We start from the raw sequence: 15241 nt of genomic DNA on the forward strand, positions 1-15241 counted from the left end.
ATCATAAAAATCAGATCAGAAATAAATGAAAAAGAAATGAAGGAAACAATAGCAAAGATCAATAAAACTAAAAGCTGGTTCTTTGAGAAGATAAACAAAATAGATAAACCACTAGCCAGACTCATCAAGAAAAAAAGGGAGAAGACTCAAATCAATAGAATTAGAAATGAAAAAGGAGAAGTAACAACTGACACTGCAGAAATAAAAAAAATCATGAGAGATTACTACAAGCAACTCTATGCCAATAAAATGGACAATCTGGAAGAAATGGACAAATTCTTAGAAATGCACAACCTGCCAAGACTGAATCAGGAAGAAATAGAAAATATGAACAGACCAATCACAAGCACTGAAATTGAAACTGTGATTAAAAACCTTCCAACAAACAAAAGCCCAGGACCAGATGGCTTCACAGGTGAATTCTATCAAACGTTTAGAGAAGAGCTAACACCTATCCTTCTCAAACTCTTCCAAAATATAGCAGAGGGAGGAACACTCCCAAATTCCTTCTACGAAGCCACCATCACCTTGATACCAAAACCAGACAAGGATGTCACAAAGAAAGAAAACTACAGGCCAATATCACTGATGAACATAGATGCAAAAATCCTCAACAAAATACTAGCAAACAGAATCCAACAGCACATTAAAAGGATCATACACCATGATCAAGTGGGGTTTATTCCAGGAATGCAAGGATTCTTCAATATACGCAAATCTATCAATGTGATAAACTATATTAACAAATTGAAGGAGAAAAACCATATGATCATCTCAATAGATGCAGAGAAAGCTTTCGACAAAATTCAACACCCATTTATGATAAAAACCCTCCAGAAAGTAGGCATAGAGGGAACTTTCCTAAACATAATAAAAGCCATATATGACAAGCCCACAGCAAACATCATCCTCAATGGTGAAAAACTGAAAGCATTTCCACTAAAATCAGGAACAAGACAAGGTTGCCCACTCTCACCACTCTTATTCAACATAGTTTTGGAAGTTTTAGCCACAGCAATCAGAGAAGAAAAGGAAATAAAAGGAATCCAAATCGGAAAAGAAGAAGTAAAGCTGTCACTGTTTGCAGATGACATGATACTATACATAGAGAATCCTAAAGATGCTACCAGAAAACTACTAGAGCTAATCAATGAATTTGGTAAAGTAGCAGGATACAAAATTAATGCACAGAAATCTCTGGCATTCCTATATACTAATGATGAAAAATCTGAAAGTGAAATCAAGAAAACACTCCCATTTACCATTGCAACAAAAAGAATAAAATATCTAGGAATAAACCTACCTAAGGATACGAAAGACCTGTATGCAGAAAATTATAAGACACTGATGAAAGAAATTAAAGATGATACAAATAGATGGAGAGATATACCATGTTCTTGGATGGGAAGAATCAACATTGTGAAAATGACTCTACTACCCAAAGCAATCTACAGATTCAATGCAATCCCTATCAAACTACCACTGGCATTTTTCACAGAACTAGAACAAAAAATATCGCAATTTGTATGGAAACACAAAAGACCCCGAATAGCCAAAGCAATCTTGAGAACGAAAAAAGGAGCTGGAGGAATAAGGCTCCCTGACTTCAGACTATATTACAAAGCAACAGTAATCAAGACAGTATGGTACTGGCACAAAAACAGAAAGATAGATCAGTGGAACAGGATAGAAAGCCCAGAGATAAACCCACGCACATATGGACACCTTATCTTTGATAAAGGAGGCAGGAATGTACAGTGGAGAAAGGACAGCCTCTTCAATAAATGGTGCTGGGAAAACTGGACAGGTACATGTAAAAGTATGAGATTAGATCACTCCCTAACACCATACACAAAAATAAGCTCAAAATGGATTAAAGACCTAAATGTAAGGCCAGAAACTATCAAACTCTTAGAAGAAAACATAGGAAGAACACTCTATGACATAAATCACAGCAAGATCCTTTCTGACCCACCTCCTAGAGTAATGGAAATAAAAACAAAAATAAACAAATGGGACCTAATGAAACTTCAAAGCTTTTGCACAGCAAAGGAAACCATAACCAAGACCAAAAGACAACCCTCAGAATGGGAGAAAACATTTGCAAATGAAGCAACTGACAAAGGATCAATCTCCAAAATTTACAAGCAGCTCATGCAGCTCAATAACAAAAATACAAACAACCCCATCCAAAAATGGGCAGAAGACCTAAATAGACATTTCTCCAAAGAAGATATACAGAATGCCAACAAACACATGAAAGAATGCTCAACATCATTAATCATTAGAGAAATGCAAATCAAAACTACAATGAGATATCATCTCACACCAGTCAGAATGGCCATCATCAAAAAATCAAGAAACAATAAATGCTGGAGAGGGTGTGGAGAAAAGGGGACACTCTTGCACTGCTGGTGGGAATGTGAATTGGTTCAGCCACTGTGGAGAACAGTATGGAGGTTCCTTAAAAAACTACAAATAGAATTACCATATGACCCAGCAATCCCACTACTTGGCATATACCCTGAGAAAACCAAAATTCAAAGAGAGTCATGTACCAAAATGTTCATTGCAGCTCTATTTACAATAGCCAGGACATGGAAACAACCTAAGCGCCCATCATCGGATGAATGGATAAAGAAGATGTGGCACATATACACAATGGAATATTACTCAGCCTTAAAAAGAAATGAAATTGAGCTATTTGTAATGAGATGGATAGACCTAGAATCTGTCATACAGAGTGAAGTAAGTCAGAAAGAAAAAGACAAATACCGTATGCTAACACATATATATGGAATTTAAGGGAAAAAAATGTCATGAAGAACCTAGGGGTAAGATAGGAATAAAGACGCAGACCTACTGGAGAACGGACTTAAGGATATGGGGAGGGGGAAGGGTGAGTTTTGACAGGGCGAGAGAGAGTCATGGACATATACACACTAACAAACGTAGTAAGGTAGATAGCTGGGGGGAAGCAGCCGCAAGGCACAGGGATATTAGCTCGGTGCTTTGTGACAGCCTGGAAGGGTGGGATGGGGAGAGTGGGAGGGAGGGAGGCGCAAGAGGGAAGACATATGGGAACATATGTATATGTATAGCTGATTCACTTTGTTGTAAATCAGAAACTAACACACCATTGTAAAGCAATTATACCCCAATAAAGATGTTTAAAAAAAAAAAAAATATGCTTTATATATTGAAATCCCCATTTAAAATACAAACGTATTTATTATCATAAAAGTAGAGTATTTCAATTATTGATGATAAATATTGATAATTTCATGAAGAAAACAGTTAAGAACCTTCAAATAGGGATATGAGTTGACAGTTAATAGATAGTAGATTATCTCCCTGGCTTTAAAGATTCATATCCTATTTGAACCAGCAAATGTTTATACACAAAAAATAATTCAAAGAAACCCCATAAGAATAGAGATTGCATTATATCATGGTTGTCTTCTTTGTAGAACTGTTTGTTTGCATTGGAAAAACTAAACAAAACTTTAAGAATTATATTTGATTTTTAGTTATTTAATTCTATTTAAATGTGCATTTTTCAAAAATAGTCCTACTTAGGAAATTCTTCAAAGAGATATCGTTATTCCTGCCAAACTTAAAAAATCTGATTAGTAGCATTTTTAAAGTCAGGCTTATTAAGGTATGATCTATGTACACTGAAAGCCACCCTCTGTAAGTATATAATTAGATGAGTTTTGACAAATGTAAAATAGTCATGTAATCACCATCACAATAAAAATATAGACTATATCTGTATTAGTTTCCTAAGGCTGCCACTACAAAGTACTGCAGACTAGGTGATTTAAACAGCAGAAATTTGTTTTCTCAGTTCTGGAGGCTGGAGGTCCAAGATCAAGACATCAGCAGGTTTGGTTCTTCTGAGGCATTGCTCGTTGGCTTACAGGTGGCACCTTCTTGCTGTGTCCTCACATGGTCTTTCCTCTCTGTAGGTATATCCCTGGTGTCTCCAGTGATCAAGTTTCCTCCTCTTATGAGGACACCAATCATATCGGATTAGGGCCTGCCCTAATTGCCTCTTTTTAGCTTAATCATCTCTTTAAAGGCTCTATCTTCAAATGCAGTCACATTCTGAGGTACCGAAAGGTTAGGGCTTCAACATATTTGTGGGGGGACAATTCAGCTCATGGTATTCCCATCACCCCAGAAAGTTCCCTTGTGCCCCTTTCCAGTCAGTCCCCTTCCCTGACCCCAGCCCTTGGCAACATTGATATTTCCCATCCCTATAGTTTGCCTTTCCCAGAATGTCATGTAAATGAAATCTCCAGAGCTGTCCTGAGGGATACTTGCTTGCCACATGGAAGTGGTGACATCATACTGGTGTAGGGATCTCCCTAGTGCAGGACCACTCACATGGAGATGGTAGGTCCAGATCCCAGCACTGTCAGTGTCCTCAGAGTTGGTTGGATTGCTGAGCTGGACACACACACACTCTCACCAGGAGCAACTGTGTCAACCATGTGTCTCCTCCTGGGTTACCCAGTGCAGGGCATCCCTCCTAGAAAGAAAAGCTGATGACATTTAGGTTTCTGGGTGAGCTGGATTAGCTGATTCTGGTCAAGGCAAGAAAAGCCTAATGGGCAGCCCTTCTCAAAAGGGTGCACATTTCCAGTGTCCTGAGAGCCGGATGATCCTCGTTGGCTGCCCCTTTCCTAGAGGCCAGGAATGTCATCCTCCTTATACAAGGCTTTTCTTCAGATAGTTTACAAGGTGATTGATGAAACTATATCTTAAATAATACTAATGGCTGTTGCCATTTGCAGACCACTCATAATATGACAGATATCAGTTTAAATGATTTTAGGTAACTTATAGTGAATCCCCATGATAGTACAATTCTTTCTCATTCAGCTAGGCCTTATTCACATGTTTCTGTCTAACTTCGTATGTATGTGTTCCTCTAATTTTGGAGATACATAAATGGAAATTTAAAGTGCTTAAGGTATTTGCCAAACTCTTACATCCTTTTTACATTCAAACTTATTTCCTGATACCAACAACCTCATGTGTAGATTGGACTTCCCAGATTTTCTCACTGTTTATTTTAAGAGGTGTTATGAAAATCATCTTCATGAACTCCCCCCATCCTCACCTTCAACAGAGGTCAAGCTGCCCTGGGCCTATGATGAAGAAAAAGATGGAGGATGAGATGTTAATGATGATAAATAATAAACATAAAGTCATTTCCTATCCCTTTTCTAGAACATACTACAACAAACAAGGTATTCAAAAGTTTGTGGTCTCATTTTATCCTCTCAGCAGAGTTTGTATTGATCTTTCTGAAGGAAACCCTCTGATATGGGTCCTGTATAACTGGAAGACATCAGAGAAATTCATTTTCTTTAATGTCATAATTTTAGAGAGAAACATCTTAGCCATGGAATTAATAAAATTCTTTTTAAAAAAACAACAAATGAAGAAGCTGAAGCCAGGAAAATTTCCATAACTTGATCAGAGTCACGGAAATGGCTTCCTGACTGATTCTTGATTTATTGCCTGCTGTATGCCTCCACCCCTCCTCTTAGAAGTAGAGTGTCAGGTGAAATTCCCACCATTAGAGTTACATTTTTTTCTGGCCTGAGGCAGGGTTGACATATGGGATTCATTTTATGTTCCAACTTGAATATATTTGAAATGGTTACCAAAAGCACTATGTTGAGCAGGGTTTTGAATGCACATCTGGGCTTAATGGGAAAGGGTGTCATAATTGATTTCTGATGTCTGCCATGGGTGTAGGTTGGGGATAATGGCAACACCTGTATCTGCCAACCCTGGATTAAGGCATTGCCACTCTGGGAGTTTTTTTTTTTTTTTAAGAAACGTCTTTTACAATAATACATCAATGTTAACAACTTGTGGTAAATATATCTTACCAGCAATTAGTAACTTCTGGAGATAGGTGAGATTGAAGAAAAACAAGACCTATGGATCTGGCCCTTGGGGTTGCTCATAGAGGGCAGGCTCAGTTGGGGAGCTGCAGAAGTGGTGGGTGGGAGTCTGGGCCAGCAAGAACTTTCAGGGCAGGATGAGGGCCTTTGATGTCTATAGCTGAGCTATGGCTAGCACCAACCAGCAGAAAGGATTCAGAAATTGGAGGTGGGAAAGCACTAGAATGACCAGTTTTCCCAGTTGTAAAACAGAGGTAGTCCTGGGCAGACTAGGAGGATTGGTCACCTTAGAAAGCACTAAGAAAAATTTTGCATATGTCATAGTTCAGGGTGAACCATTGGTCAGTGTATTATTAAGCTATTGCTGCAATAATGCTACACAACAAACACCCACCCCCCCAATTCTTAGTGGCTTACAACCACAAACATTTCTCTTTTGTGGCTCTGTAGATCTGCTATGGTTTGGCTAATCAAGCCTGGGCCCAGGTGGACTACAAGTCTCCCCTGTGTGATTGTCATTCTGTTTGAACCTGTGTTTTTCAGAGCAATTTCTTCTTATAGAAATGGAGAAGACAAGAGGCCAAGGCAAATTGTGCAAATACACTTAAAGCCTTGGCTTGTGTCAAATGCACTAAGGTTCCATTGGCTTAAGCAAAGTCATGTGGCCAAGCCCAGTATCAGTGGGGTAGAGAAATATACGCCACCACTTTCTCTAACGCCATATTCCTGAAGGTCATGTGGCAAAGTTCATGGATGGATATTCCTTCTATAAGGAGGGAGTGAGGAATAGGAACAACATTCAGTCTATGAAGTCAGTAAGTAATTTGTGTCCAGATCCAAACAAACGTATCTGTCTTTCTCCAGTGCTGGCATATTAGGTGCCCCATAACTGTTTGACAAATGAATGAATACCTCTAAAATAGCATTTTCTATAATAAAGTGGTGCATGTTCCCATTTTTAAAAAAGTCACCTGGCCCCTTTATTATTAGATATTAGGAGCCTCCTGAGGGCTGCTATAGATCAGATGTCCTAAATGGCTGTTAGGAAATCTTTCCTTACTCTGACCTACAATTACCCCTTGTCTGTGAGGTTTTTTTCTCTCAGCGTTTCTCATCCTCCAGCTAGACAGCAGGCTCCTGGAAGACAGGAGAAGTATGAGAGCTGTCCTTGGCCCTTCCCATATCAGGAAGACATAGTGCCCTGCATATTCCAGGGACTGGTGTTAATTGTCTTTGATCTCTCTTGTCCCCTCCAGCTCTCTTCCGCAGCACCTCTCACCCCCCAGTGGTTGGCACATGACTGGCTGGTGTTGCAAAAATATTTCTTGACTTGAAAATGAGGTATGTGATTTTTAAACTTTTTTATATTTCAGAATTAAATGCAGACATTATTGTCACCCTCCCTTCCCTCACCCTCTGTCCCCATAGTCAGTGTGTGTGTGGGTATGTATGTGTGTAGTGGATTTGATGAAATCATTCTAAATGTTTGCTATGATCCTAGCATTACATTTCCAATTTTGGATACGTTTGAATTTTTTTTTTACTAAGCAATGAAAAGAAGAGCTAGTTGTGGGGAAAAAAAGTACATGAAAAGTTAGCCTAATATTAGATGATCCTGCATGGAAGCCGAGCCTTCTCTGGCACACAAAGGAATTCAGAAGCCCCTATTTCCCTTACCAAACACTCAGGTGGTGTTCTTTTATACTTAGCGTTCAAAGTACCCAGGAAAGAGTCACAGAGCACCTCTGGTCAAACCTGGCTTTCAGCTCTGAAGACTTCCAACAAAAAAGTCTGAGCTCGTTGCACAGCAGAAGCCACAGTTTCCTTTCAAGCTAGAAAATTTATTCAGAGACTCAAAGTGAAGCCAGCTGTGCTCCCTGTATAGGCACAGGGTACCAGTGTTTACTCCTCTTTACACAAAGTTGAAGGAACGCTGCCAAACACAGGTGTCTCTCCCTATTTAAAGTAGACATGTTCTTGAAGAGTTGGCTGTGTCAACATTCACTCTGAAATTTTGAAATTCTATTTGGAATTAATTGTTGCTGTGTACTAAGAAGTTGGCCTAAATAAAATCCTCCAAAGTATAAAAAAAAAAAAGAGTTGGCTGTATCATAAATTTCATCACGTAGAATTGTGCTTTTTCCACTGACTTCAATAAAACAATGGAAAAGACTTTCCAAAAACATGTGGCTTCTAAATGCTGTAATACCACAGGACAGAATGAGAGACTGTGAGGAAACAGGAAGTTAATTGCACTTAAAGAGAATTACAGATTATAAAGGCTTTACCTGGATGCTGAGCCATAGAAGTTGTTCTGTGATGTATTGCTGACACATATTAAAATCCCAAGGATGAAATTGGGGTGGAGTCAGCTCAGGGGTTTGCTTTCCTTCTATTGAGGTGTTTCAGAGTTGTAATTTTTCCCTCCCCATGCTGCCTTCCTCTCCCCTTTACCTCCTATTGTTCTAGCCAGGTACATTGAGAGAAAATGAGTTCTTTTCAGCACTTTTGACCTTTTTTCTATCTTCAGACCTTGAGGAATATAACACATTCCTGTCATTATCAATAACCCACGGTGACTGATTTTTCACTGGGTGAATGTCTACAGGTGGTTCCTGTGTAGTTAGAAAAAAGTAACTTCCCTTCCCCCACCCCATGTGATCACTGTTTGTGACATACATAAATCAATTCCTATTTGTTTCTACTGCCTCTGTTCTCTGATTAACTTGGTCAGTCACTCCTTATACCTTTATACCATTGTAAAGTGGACATAGGGATACTTGCTCTACCAAAAAGTGGGGTAGTTCTGTCTCCTACATGGCAATTAGAAATGTGTGGGATGTTGTTTGGGTGTTACAAGGACTGGGTAGCTCCTGGTATTAGTGGGAGGGGGCCAGAGATGCTAAATATCCTGCAATGCACAGGACAGTCCACATAATAACTTGTTGCAAAATGAGCAGCATTGCAAACAGAAATGAACATTCTGTGAGAAGTCTAAAATTGCATATGAATGCAGAGGAGTCCATAGCTCATGTCACTGTGCCAGTATTCCTGAGAGTACTGACGCCTTGTGATGAGACTGGCTTCAGCTATGCTCTTACCCATCTTCAAGAGGGGAAATCTTTCTTGCTGCTTGTTGAGACGAATGGGTTCATTTTCTATTCATCTAAGCCCATTTAAGAAAATAATACTGCTAGTAATCACCATGATAAGAATAACTATTCTTAAATGAGCACTTACCATTCTCTAGGTACAGAACCATGAAATTTTCATGCTTTAACCCATTTATTCTTCAGGACAAACCTTGGAGCAGATAAGATTATCTAGCACAGAGATAAGGAAGTTTTGGCTACCAAACCCTACATACTTGATTTTGAATTAAGAACCAGATCTTCAAGGGGAGGAGAGGGTGGCTTATTGCTTGGGTAATGAAGTGTGCTTCCTCTCCTCTTTTTGCTACCCCTAGCCCTTCCAAACAATATTAAGCAAATAAACAAAAAAAAAACAACGTGTGAACTCTTTAATAAAAGCATTCAGGGCTACCAGTTTAGTTTACACACATAGTGTTCTTCCCATCTCTGGAAATCACCCAACACGTAAGGCCTAGGTGTGATTGATGCTCCCGGGAGCAGAACAGTGTGGCATTCCCGAGACTTCTCGACGGTGTCACTTGTCTGAAATGTATATGGTCTCCAACTCCCACAGCCCCCTTTGATGTGCCCCCATGATGCTTTGGGACACTCCCAGCTGTACTGTGGAGGTTGCTTTTTGCTTGGTCCTGGTTTGGCAGGTGGGGTCAAAATGGCACCTAGAATTTTCATATGTTAAAGATAACATGTATCTATAAACACTCCTTTTGAGTGTTTCTACTCTAATTTGTGAACTGGGAGATGTCTGTAAGATGAGTTATTTAACATTACAAATATTTCTTTCTCTGTGAAGAGGAACTACCTTATATAAAGATCAAATTTAATTATAAGAATCTATGATGTCATTATGGTATGGGTTTGTTGAAAGCCTAATAACTGGATTATCACTGTGGACTGTCATTAGGTAGAACATCACTGTAGATTACAGGAGTGGCTTAACTTGAGTCATGGAGCATTTTCTGGGTTTGTTTTCCCCAGAGTCAGGCCACTCTCTTGTCTGAGGTAATTTTTTTTCACAGATTGTGTACTGGGATGTGCCATGTCCGCATTTGTCCATTTTTATCCCAAGAAATAAGAAAAGCTGCTTTTTAATCTGTTTAATTCATTTTCACAGATCAGTGCATTTGCAAAAATAGAGAGCAGAGACATGAGGTGAAATGGGGAGTCTTGACAAAAGCAATTGGCAAAGGCGCAATTTATAATAAATGAGAATCTTGGAATTCTATTGCCAAATTATGCAGACCTTTCCAGAAAGAGTAAGTCAAAGCAGATCAGATAACCGGCTCACAATTAACAGTGACAAAGAGCAGCATTGCTCCCGTCCTGCCCTCTCTATTGGTTTTCCCATGGGTGTCCACGTGGAGAAGCCTCTGGGTCTTTGGAGGGGATTAGTGTGACTGGAAAGGAGAGGCTGGGTGTGAAGGGAGGGGGGGGGTCTGTTGTTGAGCCCCCTTTGAGGACTTCATTCCTGTTGCCTAGCTGCCCAAGGTCTGCTGGATGTGCCAAAGCCAGAAGGTGCTGCAAAAATACCTTAGTTGGACCCAAGTGAATTAAAATGACTAGTTTAGTCATTATCAGGACTTCTGACAACAAAAGAGGCACTCAAGGCCACACAAGGAAAAATACTCTGTGGTAAAAGGAAGAAAATCTCTGTAGTATAATCCCTATGATTTTGCACCTGAGAGTTCAAACAGTGATGCAATTGAGACCTGAATGACTCAAAGATGTTCCTGTAACCACACAAATGTGTACTCTGGGGGCCTGGCTATAACCTTGATATGTGAGACTGTGGCCAGTCCAGTGTTCCAACCCTGGGCTGGATCTCTGCCTCTGTGTCCTGTTGGGCTTCTGCCTGGATCCATTCTGCCTCCTTTCATTTCTGGCACAATGCTGTTGTTTTCCAGTCCAGAACCCGATGTGGTCTTTGCAAATCGGAGTGCCATATGGATAGGGAAGGAGGTAACATTGAGCCATCTCATTTGTCCTCACAGCATTCGCTTGAGGTAAGGAAGGACAGGGATTAAAAATGACATTTTAGAGAGACACAGTGAAGCAGGAGGAAATCAAGGATGAAGATCAGGAGATGGTGGTGATGGGGGACAAAAACCCGACTTCTAACAGCCAATCTTAGACCCTTGGACTGGATGAAGCTGCTAGCGTACAACAGGGAAACAGAAAAGCTATGTTAGTAGTTTTGTTTGTTTGTTTGTTTTTAATAATCAATAGACCACATCCCAGCTAAAATTAATGGGCAAATAGAACCTATTTCTATCTTTGTAACATTTGTCAAGTCAGATTTTTTTTTTAAGTGCCCTGCTTCGTCAAAAGCATCTGGAAAAGCAGCCAAGCCATTTCCCGCTGTTTCCCTTTAGTTCTGACAAAATAGAATTGCAAACTGAGAATGTGCATGCCACCTCAGAGAGCATTACTGCTCTAGTCCCCAGGCCCTCAGAGCTGCCTTGTAGCACTGAGCTAGCCCTGTCTGCTCAAGATCAGTGGTCACCTGGGTGCTACCAGGCTCTGCCAGGGAAGGGTCTCAATACAAATGTCAGGCAACACAGCCCACCAACCCAGGCTCCATACCCAAGTGCTCAGCCCAAGTGTTCTATAAAGACTCCTAGGGAGGGAGCATTTACTTGCAGAAATATTGTTGGCACAAAAGAGCCCGTGCCAAGATTTTAGGATCCTTATATATAGTTCATGTCTATTACAATGGTCTTGGATCTCTTCCTCTTAATTGCCATTCATTGTCTCTCCTTAGAAGCCTCTTACATTGACCCTCTTGATGGCAGAACATTGTAATGGAAAGAAAAAATCTTTGGGCTGAGAACTCTGAGACCTGCATTCTTTTTGATGGATTTAATATATTTTTTCATTGTTAAGCCATTGGTCTGGTAGGATGAGAGGTGTCTCCTGATTTTATTATGGGAAATGTCATTTTTTTTTTTTTATAGAAGATGTCGCGGGTAGGAGTTTATTAATTAATTTATTTTGGCTGTGTTGGGTCTTCGTTTCTGTGCGAGGGCTTTCTCTAGTTGCGGTGAGCGGGGGGGGGGGGGGGCACTCTTGATCGCGGTGCGCGGACCTCTCACTATCGCGGCCTCTCTTGTTGCGGAGCACAGGCTCCAGACGCACAGGCTCAGTAGTTGTGGCTCACGGGCCTAGTTGCTCCGCGGCATGCGGGATCTTCCCAGACCAGAGCTCGAACCCGTGTCCCCTGCATTAGCAGGCAGATTCTCAACCACTGCACCACCAGGGAAGCCCGGGAAATGTCATTTTTAATTAAAAACATTGGTCCTAGCCTCAAGGAACTTCCAATCTAACTTAAGGAAAAAAGACATACATCATTATTCTTTAGTTACTTAAGAAATTAATATTTGCAGAATGACTTTTGGGTGGTCAGTGGAAGGGTTGCTTTTGCTTGCCAAGTTAATCCAATTTCAGTGCCTTATTTTTTTTTAAACCCTATTGAAACACCTTGTTTTGTCTTTGCCGCACAGCCATTGCTAATTGTAGACTTTCAGAGCTAAGAGGACTGGAGTTTAGTTCTTTTTGTAGATAAGGGCATTCAGACCCAGACACATCATTGCATTTGCAGGTGTATAAGAGACATCCTTCCCCAATGTATCAAAAACTTACTTGCATCTTATGAGTCATGGTTGCTGACTGAAGGAAGATGTAAATATTGAATTTTCTTTAGAGCAGTTATATCATCAAAAGAGAAAATACATTATTTTGTTCCTATACGTATAGTATAATGCATTTTCATTAGAAAATTAGAAGTGAATATATAGTAATATGTAATCTGAAAAAGGTAAATTTTGAAAAATAGTTGTGTTCACGCAAGCAGTATTGCTTATCACTTCCCATAAATATGTAATGAAAGTATAGAAAGTGACCCCTCCCCAAAATTCTTCAGTGAAATTATACATGCATTATGCACATGAGCAAATATGTTCAATAATCTTTTAAAGTCTCACATAACCCGACTGTGCTTTGCAAACACTGGGAGCCCCTTCAGAAAGAATCACTTGTAAACAATTTTCAGAACCGCTAAAAGGATTTCAAAGGTTTTTTTCTCCTTTACCAAAGAAAGCCATGTGAGAGGAAGAGGAGCAGGCAGGGGTGGGGAGTGTCAGAGATTAGAGCTGCTGCTGCTAGAACCCCACGCCCAGTGGCTGGTTAGTGACTCAGTGTGGAGGGCAATTGACAGAGAAGCTCAGCTGGTGCCTTAAAAAAAAAAAAAGGGAGTGCAGATCTGCTCTCAGCAAGTAACAGCCTCCATGACTTTAACCTGGGCCCAGTGGGAGGAACTGCCCTCCCTCACAGCCCCCGCAGTCCTCTGGCTACCCTTGACTTTCTGATTTTATCAACACAAAACAAAGAAAGGGCACTGGGAGGAATGGGTGGGAACTGCCCCAGGCTGCACCCTAGGCCCGGATCTGAATGGGAAGTGGGCTATTAGTCCCTGAAATTGCTCTCTGGGTTTGCCTTGGACTGTACAGTTCTTTTTTGTACTTACATACTTTTTTCTTTTTCTTTTTTTTAATAACTTGGTTTTGAATTGGCCAGTGGACCTGTCTGTTTGCTCAGCTTGATCTAATTGGCTTTTGGTTCAAACTTCAGGTGGTTTTTCCGTTTGACTATGCTCCTCTCTCTCCAGGAAGACAAGTTCGCCCCTATTTAGCATTTTTGCTGACAGAGAACCAGCAGGCTTGCTGTTTGAATCTACATCTGAATGTACTATTGGCCAAAAAAAATAAATTAAAATACAAAATCACTCTTTTAGATTCGTGGAATTTGGTTGCTTTATTTTTGGCCCCAATGCTTCTCTGTCATGTTGTTTTACATTTCTCTGGAATTCACTCTTCTGTGGCTCTTTCAGCAAATTTCTCTGCATTGCCAGCTTTTATGAACAAATGGGAGGCAGTTTGAGTTTTGAATAGAGTGTTCATCCATCACAGTACAGTGACAGGAAGCACCTATGTAGGAAGCACCACACATAGATACTACCTCTGGAGGACTGCAGAAATTGTCTTGAAAACAAAATTATCCCTTAATCTCCTAAATCAATCAAACCTCCACACTTAGTAGTGTGTCAGTGATGAACCTATGTATGCTCCTAATAAAGTAATAATTAATCATTACCTTGCAGATGCAGTATTACATATTAAGCCGGGGTAGTTCAGAACAATCCACAGAACATTAAGGATAAAAGGTAGTAGCTCTCCTTCCCATAAGACAATTTCAAGCAACATTTTTCTGTAAACTTAATTCTGGGGTTCTATATTTGATTTCATGTTGATAAACAAATTTGGGAGAACAGAGGTTCACAAAAATTGTGCTTTACAGAATTGCCAGGGTAATTGTGGTTATGTATTGATCTAGTTTAGAAGTTATAAGTGAAACCAGGTGGCACGAGTGGATGGACAAAGAAAGACAGTATAAAGAATTACTGCTGTTAAAGAAAAAACACAGCTTGACAGTAAAATGGCCAAAACAGATTTTATTCAGGAACTACTGCAATAAGGGTAAAGAGACCTCAGTATAGAACCGGACTCAATTCTAAATACACCATGGACAAGTGGGGATTTATAGCCAAGGAGCAGGATGGGGTCAGTGGATGGAAAATTACTAAGAGAAAGCATGGGATGGGGAAGGATATTGGTTAAACAGACCTAACAGGATTCTTGAAGGCAGGCCAGGGTGATCATATATCACCTGGGGAATGGTGTGGGATGAAAATTTGATCAGATATGGAGGGTGATCAGATATGAGGATGAGGGACTTTCTCTAAATTGACTTAGCAGGATTTCTGCTAAAACTGGGCGATAGAGGCCCAAGAAAGAGGTATACTAAGGCCAAGGCCCAGAGGTCTCGGAACCTGATTAAAGTTTAGTCAAGGACAGAGTTTTGTCACTGCAAAGATGTCTGATTATTGCTTTAACTGGGCTAGGCTAGGTATACTGTGGTTAAAAAAACCAAAATTTCTTTCTTGCTGACCTTTGTATGTGGGCGGGAAAGGAAAAAGTTTGTTTATACAATCACTCAAAGAACCTAGATGATACAATCTTTTTTTTTTAATTGAAAAAAACTTTTTTTTTTTTTTTTGGCCACACCGTGAGGCTTACGGGATCTTAGTTCCCAGACCAGGGATTGAACCTG

At 40.2% G+C, this 15241-nt stretch overlaps 1 long non-coding RNA gene across 1 annotated transcript in view; it reads left to right on the forward strand.

The window, feature by feature from the left end:
* LOC116753102 overlaps positions 1 to 15241 on the forward strand; it is a 116872-nt gene that overhangs the window by 39577 nt on the left and 62054 nt on the right. The window contains exon 2 of the long non-coding RNA XR_004349681.1: positions 7184 to 7268. This is a non-coding gene — a long non-coding RNA (uncharacterized LOC116753102). The remainder of the gene's footprint in view (positions 1 to 7183; positions 7269 to 15241) is intronic.

The sequence above is a fragment of the Phocoena sinus genome, chromosome 4, assembly GCF_008692025.1.
Source record: "Phocoena sinus isolate mPhoSin1 chromosome 4, mPhoSin1.pri, whole genome shotgun sequence".
NCBI classification, from domain to species: domain Eukaryota; kingdom Metazoa; phylum Chordata; class Mammalia; order Artiodactyla; family Phocoenidae; genus Phocoena; species Phocoena sinus.